Source organism: Rattus norvegicus, chromosome 5 (genome assembly GCF_021556685.1).
Source record: "Rattus norvegicus strain SHRSP/BbbUtx chromosome 5, alternate assembly SHRSP_T2T, whole genome shotgun sequence".
Taxonomy (NCBI): domain Eukaryota; kingdom Metazoa; phylum Chordata; class Mammalia; order Rodentia; family Muridae; genus Rattus; species Rattus norvegicus.
Window position 1 is genome coordinate 83223086 of NC_141538.1, and position 14838 is coordinate 83237923.

General features: G+C 38.6%; 1 long non-coding RNA gene across 2 annotated transcripts in view; it reads left to right on the forward strand.

The window, feature by feature from the left end:
* Positions 1–14838, forward strand: part of LOC103692377 (uncharacterized) — an 83119-nt gene that overhangs the window by 52348 nt on the left and 15933 nt on the right. The window contains exons 1-3 of one of the 2 annotated variants that reach the window (XR_015620944.1): positions 5998–6127; positions 7945–8117; positions 12113–12196. This is a non-coding gene — a long non-coding RNA (uncharacterized LOC103692377). Of the gene's footprint in view, positions 1–5997; positions 6128–7944; positions 8118–12112; positions 12197–14838 lie in introns of those variants that run through there. The other variant, XR_015620945.1, reaches the window with a different exon arrangement.

Below are 14838 nucleotides of genomic sequence, written 5' to 3' on the forward strand. Positions count from 1 at the left end.
TGTACTCACTGATAAGTGGATATTAGCCAAAAAGTACAGAATACACATGATACAACCGACAGACCTTAAGAAGTTTAACAAGAAGGAAGGCCCAAGTGACGATGTTTCAATCCCACGTAGAAGGGGGAACAATGTAGAAATTTGACTTTTTATGTTTATGTTGTAGCCTGCAATTTTTCTGGAATTTATTTCTCCCTAAAGCTATAATCTAATTTTGTTTTGTTTCCATATGGAAAGGCATTTGCCTTTGTCCAACTTGTTAAAAAGCCTGTGCTTTCAGTGGTGGCTTACAATGGCATCCCAGATAAAGCCAGTTTTCCACAAGCCTCTTTCAAAATGCCTAATTCTATTATACTGATCTCTTTCCTTTTGTATCTATAGCATATTGTCTTACATGCCACAGAGTTAAGAGGAGACTTGTTACACTTTATGATTTTTTTCTCAAATCTTTCTTTTATTCTTTAGTCTATTTGGTAAACAGAAATACTGACTGGTCAATTTCAATGAAACCTTCTCTGGGATTTTAGCTGAAATTGCAAGAAAAGGAAAACTAAACTAAGCCCTGCCTGTTCTTTAATAGAAGAACAAGGATCTCATTGAGTTTCTTTTTTCTTCCATCAACATTTGCTCACTTTTATATCTTTTAACAATACTTGAACCTTTCTTTGGGACCAACTTTCATGGGACTGTAAAAGTTTGCTAAAAGTTTAGAGAGGCCTTGGATGTTTCCCATTTTGACAAAAATGTTTTTACCTTTTTTTCTATATTGCAATTGGCATAGTCATTTTCTGGAACTTGTAAGTGATTTAAATTTGAACTAGAAACATGATTTTTCTTTCTTTTTCTGTTACAATGAAAACTTCCTAGTCATATGGTTTTAAAGAAAAGGCTAGATTACCTCATCTTCCTGTTTTTATAAAAAATGGAATGTATGTTTTTATTAATTGGCCAGAGATCATGGAAAATATATAAGGAAATAGTAGGGTAGAGGAGGGAAGAAGCAAGCATCTTGGTTTCACCCAGATTCTAAAGTAACTGTTCCTACATTGTGTCACACACTAGGTAGGCCATGTAGTATAGGGTCTAACAATACACTTAGCTTAAATTTAGCTTCTGTCATTAGGCTATACTATTTGAGCCAGATCATTTAATACTGTAGTTAAGTTTTTATATTTATAAAATGATGACGATGATAATGCTTATGTCAGAAAAATGTTGTGAGCATTAAATAAATGAGTGTGTGTGTATGTGTGTGTGTGTGTGTGTGTGTGTGTGTGCCCGCATGCATGTGCTCACGCACGCATGCCTGTGTGTGCCTTGTCTGGCCACAGTGAGAAAGAATGTGCCTAACCCTACAGAGACTGCATATGCCAGAGTGGGAGATACCCAGAGAGGGTCCCACCCTCTCAGAAGACAAGGAAATGGGGTTTGGAGCAGGGACTCTGTGAGGGAAGACCAGGATTCGGGATGTAAATAAATAAATTTCAAAATAGATATTTTAGCCTTATCTATGTTTTATTTTTATATGTGTACTTGTGTGAGCTATAAGAACCTGTGTTTAAGAAAATGAAGGTGAACTTAATGTTATCTAGTCTTGCTGTGGAAAAAAACTAGTAAGAAGGTGTGTTGAGTTGATATGTGGTGTGTATATGTGTTATATGCATGTGGAGATAGATGTATGTAACTATAGAGAGATAGATTGGATAGATAGTAGATAGGTAAACAGATTAATTGAAAATATATTATTAGAACAATTGTGAACATTAATTAGGAGAGTTTGAGGGGCACAGTTAGGGCCCGTGCTTTTTTTTTTATTATACTCTTTGTATACTCATTATGTATTTCTTCCATTTTCCCTAGTCCTGGTGCACAATTTCTTCTTTCTTTTATTTGTAACTAGTAGACCCATCCTTTGATGGTAGCTGACAGACAGGTGACTACTATTCTGATTTTCATGTGACTCTAATTTCACTTTTTTCTTTTATTCAGATGTTGATTTTTCTTAAGTATTAGGTATGTTGTATGTTTGGAGATTTTTGTTTTGTATACTTCTCAGTTGAAGGGTGTTCTTTAGTCTATTTCCTCTTTCATCAGAATTTCTGAAATGTTTCCTTGCAGTGGGCTTTGAGGCTGCTATCCAGAGATGCAATTCATGTCAACTGTTTAAAATTCCTGCTCCATGGAGATAGTGGGATTGTTTTGCTCCATTACTTAAGGAGCACATCTGGCTTGGTTCAGCTTGACCTTTGAAGCTAAACTAGCTTCACACGGCCTTTTTTTTCACCAGGTGGCTTCATCTCCAAAAAGAACATTTGGTTATCAGTCCCTCTTGAACAGGAGGGAGCCTGCCTCCGGTCTTCAGTCTGTTTTATGTTGAGTGAAAATCATGACCCACTGCTCATTTAGAAGCAGCAATTCTGTTGAGCTGGGAATCCAGAAGGATTAACAGCTCATCCCTCACCTTGTCCTGCCAGTCCATCCCTTACTACAGGTTCTTTGTTACATTCTCCTCCTCAGTGTCAGAGATGGTGAACCCAGATTAAAAGCCAGCGTTGAGATTTGAATTTTTCTGCAGTTGCCATCCATTGGTATTGTAAGCTGGAGCAATGTTCTCATGCCTGGATGTTACCTTTTGTTTCCCACCTGGCAGTGCTTATGTTGTTATGCACGTCTCCCTCCATGTTATGAGATGCTTTGCTTTCTGTGGAGCTAGGATAACTAAAAATGTCTTATCTGTCCTCTAGCCACTCCTGTGTGCTTCCCACTTCCACGAAGCTGCTCTTAATTCTCCAAGAACACCATGCTTCCCACTACTACCACCAGGCTTTCACGCAAGTCTTTTTCCATCTGATATATGGCCACTCCTCTCTGGATTGCTTGAATTTAACCCTTTGATTTTGTTCACTTCTGGTTTTAAACATATATATTCATATGTTAATTGCGCAGTACAGGCTCAGATTTTTCGAAATCTCTTTAATAAGGGTTCCTAAATGCTTCAATCTTCCTTCTAGCCCACCTACCAGAGGTAGGGAAAAATAAAAGTTAACAGGAAACTGAGAAAGTAGTTTTTGGGGCAATTCCAAACATGAATCAGTAATGGCAGTCCACTTCAATCATCAAACACCAAACACTAATCAGTAGCAGTGGCTCAATCCAGAAGAAACCTTGAGGCTCCACCAAGCCAAATCACTACAAGTCCATGAAATCAGCAAGAAGCAGCTGGAATACCATGAGAAGCTCTCTGGTGCTTTTCTCTCTATCAAGTCACAACAAGCAAAGATCACTGGAGGCCAGCAGAGTATTGTAACTTAAACCAAGGCAAGAGCATTCTTCCCTGTCTGTTGGGTTATACGTTCACACTTTCCAAACATCATACATTCTCTCAAGTGTGTGCCTCAGTAAAACATCCATTCTCATGTCTGAATCAGAAAAATATCATCTCACAAGACAGCTTCCAGAAAAACATCACATGAAACAACAGAGCCTCCAACGAAAGCTGAAATTGCCACTTCAGTGTAGCATAATGGGTTTATTATAAGATTTTCATAAATTCGTATAATGTACTTTGATTATTTGCTTCTAATGCTCTTTTTCTTTTTTGCTCTCCTTCTGATAATTTCTTCTTCTCAAATAGTCTGGGTGCCATCTCCCCTAATGTCACCTTTCCTTTATTCATTACTCTGTGAATTGCCTTTCTCCCACCCCAACTCCCATACAACATTCGACCCATTTCCTACTAAGTACTTTTGATCTTTTTTTTTTCTGCATGACTAATTTCCTCTGTAAGAAGACTGGATAGCTTGCTCATTGAGCCCTCAGTCACCACACCTAGCATGTTGTAAACACCAGGCAAATAGTAGAAGATTGAGTAAGTGAAGAGAGATATGATATGCCATTTGCTCTGTTTCTAGTTTCTGTGCAAATGGTGCTATGACTTTTATGTGGTAGGGGAGAACATACTGTTCTAGATACAACAGTACCCAGAAGAGGAGCAGATGTGGTCCAGAGAAGGGGAGTCATAATGTCTAGGGTCCTTCATTATCATGTAGTATAGGTGCGGCATGATACATGGCCTAAGTCTGAAGTGGTTGTGGCTCTATGGTGAATCCATCCCTCTAGATCTTACCTGTCCCTTAAGATTGGTAGCAGGAAAGGTTATCTGAACTCAGATGCCCTTAAGAAGCAAAGCTTCTTCTTTCCTCTGTGAAGCAGGTCTGGTTGAGAATAATTGGACACTGGCAGTGACCCTGCACATAGCCAGTTTATGCTGAAGATTTCACATTCTAATTATTGACCATGGGAGCAGCTGTGTAGCTTGGCCTTTTAGATCATCTTTCATGGAAAGCTTTTTGGTGTGCCAATATTTCTGTCCATCCTACTTTGCCTACTTTGTTATTTACCATTTTATTTGCAATGTAGTTAAAAACATTTGCCTTCTATGTATAGGCCAACATAGTGATTTCATAAAAGTCAAGAAATGAGGAAGTAAAAGTTTTTTGTCAATTTTCAAATTAGTAAGAACACAAAGATGAGGATGTATTGAACAGACTGGAATCTATAATGTTTGAAGACTGTTACCAGTGTTCTGAGGACTTATAAGAGTTTCCTACTTGCATTTTCTCTGACTACTACATTTTATTAATCAACTTTCTTTAGTAATTAACATGTAAACTTTTAATTAGTTGTTCTGCTGGAGTTACATGTTAGAACTGAGCTACATAGCTCCTTTCCTGCATATCCTTGATGGAATGCCATATCTTTTAGCTTAATCGTGCATTTAGGAGAAGAGAGTCTCACTCCTTAAGATGCTTTGAAAGTTTTGGATGGGTGTCAGTTGAGATGAGAAACAATCCTACTGTGATGGTTGCATTTACCATTCCAGTCATGTGGCTATAGAGAAATGTAAAAATATGTAAGTCCACTAGATAGCAAGGCTTCACTTGGCCCTCCTACAAAAGAGTTACTTGGATTAACTCAACAGTATTCAGCTAATTGGTTGGGAGTTGGCAGAAGATGTAAGAAAGTAGAAAAAAGGCAGGGACCATGATGAATAGGACACTGCATGATACTCAAATAATTCCAGGGAACAGTCACTTTCAGAAAAGCAAGGTTTATGGTAGCACTGTGGCTAGCCTATGAAAATAGAATCTATTTGAATTTTATGTGAAATGCTGACATTGAATTAATGATTCATTAAAAAAAGCACTCAAAACAGAATGTATACAGAGAAAATGCTAACAATGCCATAGATATAGATATTCAGGATTCACACAGTCCCCAGATTAATCCAGAAGTCCAAGAAGTAGAGATTTATATTTGTTTTATAGTAGAGACTTATATATTATACATCATTCTATATTAACAAAAATATATATTAGTAGGAGCAGTTATAAACTGTTATAGTATATTTCATAGGACTCACAATCTATCAGCTGAACAGTCATTGATAACTCTGTAGCAGAAGACCTTTAATATCAGCTTCCCATTTGTCTTTAAATTTGACCATCATGTTTTGCTTCAAGCCTAGACAGTGAGTCTAGGTCCTAGTAATAGCCTTCAGCTGCTTCCTTGAGGCTAGGGATACATAGTGCTTTGCCATGACAAGGTGGGAAAGTTTTGGATTTCCCCTTGAAATAGACAGCCTAAAGGTAGTACTACTATTGGTACAAAGATGGGAATGACAGTCTTTTAGGACTAGAAATTGTAAATCCTCTTTTTCTCTAACATTGGCAGTGTTGAGACATCTTGACTGAAATTCCTGCCTCTTCCAATGCCTTCTTGGTAGAACTGTGGCTGTAGATTTTCTAAAAACCCTCTCCTTAGCCGTGTCACAATGTGTTGGTCAGTCTGGAAGGGGACTCTTGCCTGATCTCCGTGATGTTCAGTCTCCACCCATGCTACAACAGGTTGAGTTATGTGGGTAATGATAGATTGACAGGGTGTGATGTCTGAGGAGAGTTCATAGTAGATAGTGCTATTTCTACCTTGGTCTCTCAGATGATTCTTCCTTGGAGTTCAGGAGCTAATGCGTCAAGAGGACACTCAAGCAGTACTGGGAACAAGAGTCAACAACAATGGCTCATGGACCACATGAGTGAACCATCTTGGCAATAGAATCCAGCCCAAGGTGAGTCTCCAAGGCCTAAAGTTTTGGATAAAATCTTACTACAAACCAGATTTAAAATGTTTACCCAGAATTACCCTAAATTCATAATGTGCAGGCACTGTGACAGATAAAAATGTTAATAACTGCATACACTGAGAAGGCTGTCAACCCCACATTTGTACCAATGGTGGTACACACTACCTTTAGGTTGTCTTTAATAGTTTGCATTATTTTTTTATATAGTAACAGATAATTAATACACAGTCACTATTCTTGTCTACCTACCATCAACTCTACTACATATGAATCCATCTCTTTAAATGAATTTTTCTTGCTATATTCTAATTTTAATGAGATTTTCATTTAAATATTACTGTTAATGTGTATATTTAAGGTATAAGATATGACCCTATAGAGTGTGTGTGTGTGTGTGTGTGTGTGTGTGTGTGTGTGCAGCAATATACCTTTTATCAACTAAGCTAGATCCCCAGTCACACAATTTCATAATTGAATTCTAAGAAAAGAAATTTAGTGATAAGAAATGATCAATTGTAATTTCTCTTTGTTGGATTCCTTGGAAATAGAGTTACAGATGGTTATGAGATGTCTTGTGAGTTCTGTGTATTGAAATTGAACTTGGATCCTCTGGAAGTAGAATTTTCGTTTGTATAAAGTAGCATTGTCCTGTGAAATCTACTGCTGCTAATATAATCCACTGTACATACAGAAAGATGTACAGATGATAAAGTCTAACCCTACTCCTTGGGTTCTTGCATTCATTGTGGAAGCAGGCCTGCACCAGAATTGTAAGTCCTACATTTACAGAGCAGTACACTGAAGCATGGAGATGGGAAAGACCTAGTTATCCTTAGCAGAGCTCATTGGATAGCTGTTTCTTTGAACTGGGGGCCCCATGGGTCTCCATCCAATGTACTGCCCTGGAGTTTGCACACAGGTAGATACTAAACAGGGAGAATATGCCAGAGCTTGGAGAAAAGACTGGAATGACTTGGAGACTTGTTGCATGTTACTACTATGGCTGTAGTTTACCAGGTCTGGATAGCTTTCTTGAGCTTGATGCAGAATGGAAGACATTCTTTTCTTAGCGGGGATTCCTCTTCTCAGCCTGATCTGGGGAGCACGTTAAGAATCACAGAACCTGAGAACAGAAGGATGGCCAGCTTGTTAAGCAACTGCTGTTGCCAGTGCAGACAGAGAAGCTGCCTTGCTGAGTTTATCAGAGTCTGAGCTTAGTGTTTAAATCTGTTGTTTTGCAAAGGAGAGAACATACACAAATGCATAGAAGCAGAAACACACACAGACACAGACACACAGAGACACACAGAGACACAGACACACACAGACACACAGACACACACACACACACACACACACACTATAGTACATATGTGATATCAAATGCATCCCAGACAATTTCCCAGCCTCCAGTGAGATTCTCAGATGTGGTACTCAAATGAACACTTTTTAGTTTCTCAGCCAAGTCCCCAAACTCCACCTCCCACCTTGACTATATTACAAATACCTCTGAGCTCATGTACATCTTGAATTTGTCCAGTACTAATTACAGGAAAGTATATTTTGAGATACAGAGGAATGCATGAAGTCTTGTGATTCTCTCCTTGAGGAGAGTAGAATTTTTATGAGTATTGAATGACACAACATTCAGACCAGATGGAACTCTAACATGTCCCAAACATGTTGGAGAAGGAGTTTGCTGACTATTTCTAGATGATAAAAAAATGAACTCCTGTTTCTCAGCTGTTTCCTTTAAACAGTGATCTTAAAATCAATAACATCTTCTTTGGTATTTTTTATAGGTCCTGGAACAAAAGACTGCTGATTTGGAAGTTGAGATTTCATATTCATCAGAGGCACAGAGGGAACTGAGGCATGACTCAAGGGATGTGATTGAGTCATAGCAGACAGAGACTCGTCAACCTTGTAAATGAAGTCATGCTTTGTCTGCAAACAGAGAAAGTACACATGCCTGGTTTGGATTCCTTTTTCTTCTTTTATTAGCTTTAAAATGCTAACTGGATCACCCTCCTCCATATTCTCACTTTACCCCCCATTAGGTCTGAGACTTGATTCCGTTTGAAGGAGGTAGAGATCTGGCAACAAAGGACTTGCTTCACGTTCCACATTTGAGTCCACTTTTTACAACTTGCCTGTAAAGTTCTGAGAGCTGGTCTAGGGGTGGAAAGGCTGAAGCAGTCCAAAGTTAAATGTAGCAACCAGGAGGGCACTCCAGACATTCCCTCTCAGCTCTTCCCATCTTTCTGACATCAGAAGGCAAAGGTCTTTCCTGAGGGAATGAAGGCTCCTTGTTATTTCTTATGTCAGCATATATGTCTGCTCTGCCAGATATCAGACCCAGTGAATCACAAAAGCAAAGCGGTTGGCATGGGACAGTGGGTAGCCACAGAGAGCAGATGTACGATCAATGCCTTTGTAGCCAGGAGCAGGAGCCATTCAGAGTCTCCTCCAAAGGCAAGACCTTGCAGCTTCTGCTACTTTTTTCTTCCTTGGTCACTGTTGATATTTGGAGGGGATAGAGAGGAGGTAGTGGGCTCCTTGTAATGTTCCTTACCCATTTGGAGTACAAGAATGCATATAAACTATGGTCCCTTGCACAAAATTTGGATAGTTCTGTTTTAAATGTAGTATTTTAAACCTCTGATTTTGAGAAGTGATTTGAACAAAAAAGATAAATGCAAACAGATACCAATGGACAATGTTAATATGAAGCTTTATCTGCTTAAACATGTAGCATTCAGGAAAACATATAATAGTCTGAATTCCAGCCATACATCGGAGACATTCATTTCTCATAGTTGCCAGATCTTACTCTTCAATCACTAAAAGAATTTAAATTGTTTATAAAAATTCAATGAAAGAGTTCATATATGTGTATTAATTCAGCAGAGATCTTTGTTTTATTATATGTGGAACATGATTTCTGGTTCTTAAAGTCCCTTCAAAACTAGGCAAGACATACATTCTTCTTCTCTGATACTTACAATCTATTTATCTGTCTGTCTGTCTATCTATGTCTCTATGTATCTATGTATTATCTATCTATGTATATATCTATCATTTATCAATCATCTATTTATAATCAATCTAGCATCTGTCTATCATCAATCTATCTGTCTATTATTTATCTACCTATTATCTATTTATCTACCAGCCATGCATCCGTACATATCTATCTGCTACCATCTATGTAGGGTGGGTAGATATGAATATAAACACTTCAAGTAAAGTCCCTTGTTTTGTGCATGTTCAGTGAGTGATGTAATAAAAATTTAGGCTAGGTTAAAGAGTCTTGCTTAGATAAGACAGATTTTATGGAGGAATCCTCCAAGAAGAAGCAAGTGAAGCAGCAGCCCTCAGTTCTATACTCTGTAGGGAAGACAGGTCTGTAACTAGCATTTTTAGGTTCAGAAAAGCCTGATTTTCTTCATGAGATGGTTTGAAACATGGCACTATTATCTTGAGTGTGTTTGTCGGGGACGGGGTGAGTAGAGTGGAGGGAGGCATCAAATCTTTCCCAGACAAGAGACAGAAAACAAAGCTCTGTCTGGCATGTATAAACAAGGATCTGAGGATCTTGAGGCTTCATGTTAATGTTTTGCTGCTATTGGAGAATCATGGAGGTAGTGTTTATAAAAAGAAAAGACCCAGCCAGGGGGAAGTTTGTCTGTGTTTGAGACATGAGCTCTGCTGTTTCTACCAGAATCAGTTACAGCTGAATAGATGATTTTTGCATTTCACCAGAGCTTTCTTTGGTCTTGGTCAAAGACAGGATGCTACTAAAGAGTGGAGGAATGATGATATCATCAACAGCTAATAAGAATTAAAAGGAAGATTGGGTGCTATAGGTTAATAATCACTGGGGCCTGGGAAGTGCATTCTGTCCCCATAAAAGACTGGTGTTGAAGCCATACTCTTTGTAGCTCGGAAAGAACCAATTCAGAACAGAATTCAGAACCTGGTTAAGATGAGCTGTTACAGTGTGAGCAGGAATGTACTTCTTTGTCCTATAGTGTCTTTGGAATGATTAGACTTGAATAAAAGAGTAATAGTAGGGTTGGTTAAAAAAATACACTACATTTGTTTATTTTTCTGTGTGTTTATGGGTCACGCGGAGTTGATTCTTTCTTTTCACCGTGTGGGTTCCAGGAACTAAACAGGTTGTCAGGTTTGGTGACAAGTTCCTTTCCCACTGACCTATGTTGCTGGTCCCAGAAGGCAGGGTCGACTTTTAAAATGGTTATTAACAAAGGTAAACTATTCAAGACTAACTGTGGCAACTTGCAGATCTATTCCAAACATTTTGTGCTCTTAATGACAAAGGCCAAGCCGCTTCAGGGAGAAAAGATGATGGGTGGAGTCTCAGGGATGACTTCCCTTTGGCTTACATTTTCAGAAACAGCTTCTTAATCTGTGGGTGCTTCTATAACTCCACTCATGAAGCCTGAACATCATGATGGCACAAAGGCCAATAGTTCATGCCATTTCTAATATCTTAATGAGACATTTTAAATTTAAAATATATTCATGGTTGCTGAGGGACAAATTGAAGTTTGCTACAGTGAACCTTGGGCACCTAGTAATAACATTTTCCATGAATACATTTGTATCTCACTGCTGGCCCTTTCCTTTATAATTCCTACACTTCTAACCTGGCCAAATATTTGGTCTTGGGTCTCTTTGTGGCATTGACCTGTGGTTCCTCGAGTGTCCACTTCTCTTCCATTCTTCTGTTTTCCTGTGCATAATTACAGTTTCCTGTCAAGAACCTTCAGTCTACCCTTCTTTCCTCTAAAATTACCCATACTCCTCTTCTCTAAGATGTGTGTAATGACCAATGTTTCACAGAAATTGTCTTAAGGATATTAATCTGAACTGTGCTGGGGCCCCCAATACCAATGTTCAATCCCTATCATTGCCCTAAACTTACCTTGTTTCTTCCAATAGACCCTATTTCCTTTTCTGAACTAGACTTTTAATTTCTTTTTTATTTATTTTATTTTATTTTTACTGGTAATTTTATTTATTTACATTTCAAATGTTATTCCCATTTCCAGTTTCTCCTCCACAACCCCCCTATCTCCTCCTCTCTCCCCCTGCCTCTATGAGGTTGCCCCTCACATCCATCCACTCCTGCCTCAGTAGTCTAGTGTTTCCCTATCCTTAGTCATCAAGCCTGCACAGGACCAAGGGGCTCCCCTCCCATAGACTGGATGTCTTGGGAACAGAAGCAATAGGTACAAATGCCAGTTATTAATGACACTTTGAAGCAGTTAGCATATATAAGCAGTTAGCAATACAGTAGTATTGCTCATATCAGCTCGGCATACTCACATGCTGTCTAAATTTACTGTCTTCCCATCATGGTACTCAAGTTGACTGAGTTTACTCAGCATTTTCAAGAGTAAAGAATCAAAAGGCAGAGCATGAACCTAGAACAATATGTCATCAATATCTTTGCCTTTCCTCTCTTCATCTTTAAAATAATTGTTCCCTAACTCCCGAAAAGAGGAAATAGACCAGTTGTGGTCTTGCCTTGATGGAAGGGAAGACAGCTTAATGAGATTTTACAAGCACAACACTCTCATTTTTACTGACTTTTCTTCCAAGCTACGGCCACCTATCTTAGGAAATTTGCTGTTGATATGAAGTGTAGGATAACTATACCTCAGAGTAGAATAGTTTCTACACTGTCGGGTAGAATAAAACATAATCACTTCTAAGTCTATGATCGTGAGATAGTCTCTAGTTAGTAATAATAGCTTTGACATCTGGATAATATTTCACATTAGACAAAACACTTTCCTGGAACATCTTATGTGGTCCCAAAAAGCATCCTTTGGGATGAGGCTACTGCTTCCCAGAGCAATAGAACTGAACCGAAGATGCTGAAAGTGAGTGGAAGAAATGCTTGGGGTCAAATAATTAATTGTAATATTCTTCCCACAGGCATGTTGTCTATTGCAAGGGAGAAAAATGTGGTCTTCAGGGCAATGTTGTACAGGGATTGGAGTTCTTCCTTTGAATGAGATTGTAAGTCTCAACCTAAAGCTATTTATGACAGCTGTAGCTGCTTATGTAGGTCCATATTCCTGAAGGATGAGCTTTCTTCTGGGAAAACTCATGTTTCAGAATCTTTCTTAATCACACAATTGTACAAGCTTCCTTTTTGTCTGTCTGTTTCATTTCTATAAGCAATTTATCTATATCTGGAGATACCAGAATTCTGATTCTTACCTCGAATGTTTCATGTCTGGGTTATTCTTCCTGACACATGGATACAAGCCATGAGACTCTAACTTACGTAGTCCAGAGCAGCCAGCCCAGCTCAGTCAGGGGTACATTGACTCTGGACTGTGGAAAGTTTGGCTTTGTGCTAAGTGTAAGCAGATGGTCCCAGCTGCTGGATCATGGGTCCATATGAAACTAATCATTCACTCTACACAAACATGCATCATCAGACCACAGTCTGAAGGTACAACCAACTTGTCCTGCTTCTCATAACACAGAAGGTAGTAGGACTGTAGAACTGTGGGGTGCTAGACAGAGTAGTCCATCACAGGGAAAACTGCTTTGATAGGGTAAGTATGTAATGTTAGGTCAAAGTGTTGAGCAAATTGTGATACTCAGACTGTATTTTTTTTAAATATTATTAGAACATTTTCAACCCTGAACACATGGAATATAAAGTCTAGGAGTTGAGGTGACTTCTTCATGGTCACATTGCAATCTAATGGATCAGTCAGGAACTCATCAAAGGTCAAAATGCCTAGTCTCGTGCAGAGCTTTTTGATAGGTATTTCCTGTATTTTGCATCCTAGAGATTGGGGGTGACTTTTATTAAGTCTCAAATCTCTCTAGAAAATTATTATACTTAATACAATTTGTTATTAATATTGGGAAGATCATGTAATTTTAATATTGAATAAAATAATTATGTTCGACTTCCATATTAAAGTAGTAGAAAATTGATACTGAGAAGGGGTTAGGTGCCTAAGGACAGAGTTGGCACAGTCTAAATATACATCAAGGAAGATTTGGTTTAAAAGAACTAGGGAATAATATTGAAGGATCTGCAACAGAATAGCTGCTACCAACATTTATCCAATAAAAGGATGTCTATCACAGTGGCACATATGACTTATAAGGAAAATGGAAAATTATTCAACTCTTTTGAGAAAAAATGTAACAATCTAGTCAAACATACAAATGTAGCCTCAAAGTTGGCACAAGACTCCTCAAGACCAAGTTCTTAGCACAAAGGAGATATTTTTGCCCCAGAGGGGACAAAGGGCAGGGAATAAGAGATGATAATAGATACAGAGAATAAGGGAGAAGGGAAAAGGAATAAGGCAGGATATTTGCCCTGGAGGTACAAAGAACTGTATCTGGATAGAGATGAAACTTCATGTTAGGATGAATTTGTTAATTTTGGTTGGGCATGTTAATTAAGGCAACCAAAGGGGAGCTTCTGAGTGCAGGACTTCAGTATTTTGCTAGACCTTGGTAGTCAACCTCATGAGGAGGAAGTGGCCAAATAAGGTAATAGACCTTGGTAAGTAGCTTTAGGGATGTAATCTAACCATTTAGGAAGGCAGAGGGCATAGGGGGAGGGCCAGGCCTTCCAGAGCCATAGTTGCCATGCTAGGGCCTACTATAGCCTTTCACATTCTATTTCTGAGTTGAAGCAATTGCTAAACGGGTGATAGATGAATGGAATAAAGTTAAAGAGCCACGTGTGTGTCTGCAGGACTGGTGCATTGCCAGAGGCTGGGACGCAGCACAGACATTGATACTATGTATGGAGAATGGAAACAAAACAAACTGTGGAAAGGCAGAATACTTGGGGAAGCACAGACTATAAGTCTTGCTAATTTCTCAAAATATCAACAAGGAAGCTTAAATTGTGAGACTAAATACACAATTCTGAAGGACTTTGAGTGTTTAGTTAATGGGGTTTGGAATTTTTCTCTGAGGGTAATTGTGAAAACTTTTTAAATCAATCGGGTGACATGATCAACACAGTACTTAGGATTAGGTTGACAGTTAATGATGATGAAAAATTCCAAGTTCTACTAGCTTGACCATAGTTAATTTAGTTTTCAAATAAAAGTGTGTATTTGCATAGCCATCACTAGTACACCTGAGAAGTTATAGACTTTTCCAGTCATGCCTGACTGTAACTTTAAACTCAAATTTCTAAGATGGTCACAGCAACAAGAGGGAAGCCACAGTAAGATACTTAAAGATAGGTGGCTGCATTCTTTCAAAGAGGTTCCCCAAGACGTATGCAAAGTATTGCCGACTTTATCCCTTTCCTTGGGACTTAGTCACAAGTCCACAGCAGCTATAAAGGAACTTGCAGAAAGTCATTTTCACTCTGGGCATTAATGGACCCACATAAACACATGATTTTGTGGTTTTCTGGAAGGATCAGAGAAAAGATATTAAAGAACAATAGTCATATAATTTAGAGAGCTGGCTTTACTGTGATGGCTATTCTCAGTTGTCAGCTTGACTATATCTGGAACGAACTACAGTCCAGAATTGGAGGAGACACCTGTGACCCAGATCTTGAGGCTGGAAGACATATGCCTTTAATCCAGATTTTGAGGCTCATCTTTAATCTGGGCCATACCTTCTGCTAAAGGCCTACATAAAGATAACAGAAAAAG